We start from the raw sequence: 2,657 nt of genomic DNA, 5'->3' as shown, positions 1-2,657 counted from the left end.
GATAATAACATGCACAAAAACAAGACAGAGCAAAACCAAGCAACAATGTACAACAAAACAATAACAACAAACCAATGACAAAATCAAAACACAACAAGAAAGAAACGCTTGTAGTTAGTTCAAGGACTGTTTGTTAGCCTTGAGGAGTATTTTCCAGTCCAGTCTGTTGGGGCACCAGCCCTGGCCCCAAAGTCCACCTTCGACATTCCCTGGGGACCTCGCTGCTCCGTTCCCTTGCTGTTCTGTTGCACCCCCTTAGTGTTTTGCCTTGGTGTGGTGGAATCAGATCGGGCACAATTCCCACACTGTGTCTCCAGTGTTGTCCACTGTAGGGCTGTGGGTCAGTGAGACACCATGTTGTGTCTCATAGTGTGGCCGGCCATGTGGTCTTCTGTGTGGACTGGCTGCTAGTCCTCAAGGCCTGGTGGGCCAGGATGTGCTCCACTCTCTTCTCCTCCCCTTTCATCTGCTCCGGTGTGCTCTGCTCAGCTATGTCCCTCTCCCAGAGCTGCAGATTCAGTACCGTCCTCTGAAATAAATTCTTCTTGGGGGAGGAGCAGGTGTCCACGTAGTTGCAATTGGGGCCGGGCCCTGCCATGGTCTTTTCATTTTCCTTGTATGCATGGGATGCTTTATAGTGAAAAGGAAAATAAAAGTTTAAGGATTGATCCATTTGAACCGTAGTGTTGATGAAGAATATTGTAGATTGCCAGAAGAATGAACGAATAAGTCTTAGAGGAAATACAGCTAGAATGCTCTGTATGGCAAGCTTTTGAGTCATGTTTTGGATATGTCATCAGGAAAGGCTAATTGCTGGAAAGGACAGCGTGGTTGGTAAAGTAAAAGTCTGTGAAAAAGACAGGAAAAAAATCAATGAGGCTAATTGGTAGAGTAGCAAAACAATGTCCCCTAATGCACTAGTGGTCATGAATATGGCGCAGAACTGGGCCACCTTCCTTGCTGGCAGACCGTCCACTCTTGAGTAGTGTTGCCTTTTGTGTTGAGTTTCCAATCAAAACACTGTGTTCCATCCTTTTACTCTACTCACCACATTTTAATTTTTATCAATTAGTCTGCATTACCTAGTGATAACATATAAAATTTATTAGAAATATCCCTTGCTCAGCTATAGATCTTTGGGTCTCTCTTTCTTTACTGACTTCTGTGGCTAAAGGAGTGGTAAGGACTTCTCTCAAGACAGTATTTCCTGAGGTTTAGCTCAGACATTATTCCTTCATTTGGTTATTGGTTGACATCTTTATGATTTGACTATAACTGCTCCTAATGTTTTGGTACTACATGTTAAGAATGACAATTTGGTGGAGCAGTAAGATCATTGAAAGAAAACAAATATATAACAATATTTCAACCCTTAAATGTACCTATATTGTAATAATTTGTAATAACTATTATTTATTTAATTCCTCCCTAAGCAGTCTGTGAAGTACTTTGTTGTCTATTTGAGTGTTGAAGAAATTAAGACTCTGAGAAGTTAAGCAACCTGGTGCAGTTCACACAGATTAGTAAATGGTATAACTTGAGCCCAACCAGTCTGAGACTGGCTTGGGAGTGTACTGGGTTACTCATTGGGCTGTTAACCAAGGTCAGAAGTTTGAAACCACCAGCTGCCCTGCAGGAAAAAGATGAGGTATTCTGCCCTCATAAAGATTTACAGTCTTGGAAACCCAACTGGGAAACTCTGCTCTGCCCTACAGGGCCACAGTGGAGTGGAATTGACTTGATGGCAGTGAGTAGTGTGATTGTGGAACTTGCACCTCTAATCACTTTGCTGTATTACCTCAACAAGATAATTAATATTATGCTAAAAGCTATGAAGGAAATAAAATATGGTGATGTGAGAGAAAGACTGAAAGAGGATCCTGGTAGAATTTCTCAGGGAAGCTCTGTGTTAGGCGACCAAGCTAAATGGATGAGCCAGCCTGTGAAAAACCGAGCAAAGAGGGACTCCCAGAGTACAATTTGAAATGTAATGCCTTGCTATACAAAAGAACTTGAGGTGTTTGAGAACAGAAGGGCAACCAGTGTGGCTAAGTATAGTGACAAAAATGGAAATAACCAATAACAGTTTGCTTTAGTGTTTACAGTCACTTTGATATAAATATTTTAGTGCCCACAGTAGCCTACTATCTCAATTTTATACATGAGAAAACTGATAGTCTGTATTGCTAATATTACCTTTTCTCCTCTCATTTACTTAGTATCCCCCTGCAATCTAATTGCGTTATTAGGTTTCTCCTGGAATAATCTATTAACCTACTGCCGTCAAGTTGATTCCAAATAGTGACCTTTAAAGAATTTCTGAGGCTGTCAAGCTTTACAGGGCTGGATAGCCTTGCCCTTTTCCCTGTGGGTAACAGTTGGTAGGCCAACAGTTACCTCATTTGACAGCGCCACCAGGGTTCCTAGGAATAATGTATTTATTTGTAACTGTATGCTATCCGTGCCTGGTGTAACAGTAACATTGTTGAATGAATCAAGGTAGTGTTTGGGCAGACAGTATTAAGTAGTTGGTTCTGGACCCAGATGCATGGAATTGGAATTGGGCTTTGCCATTTGACTGTATTATCACAGTTTCTATCCTCCTGTAAGGTAGGGTAATGATGCCTTCATAGGGTTGTTGTGAAACTTAAATTTTT

The sequence above is a fragment of the Echinops telfairi genome, unplaced genomic scaffold (assembly GCF_000313985.2).
Source record: "Echinops telfairi isolate 266 unplaced genomic scaffold, ASM31398v2 ScPeMD7_7475;HRSCAF=8513, whole genome shotgun sequence".
In the NCBI taxonomy this organism is placed as follows: Eukaryota; Metazoa; Chordata; class Mammalia; order Afrosoricida; family Tenrecidae; genus Echinops; species Echinops telfairi.
This window is presented reverse-complemented; position numbering follows the sequence as displayed.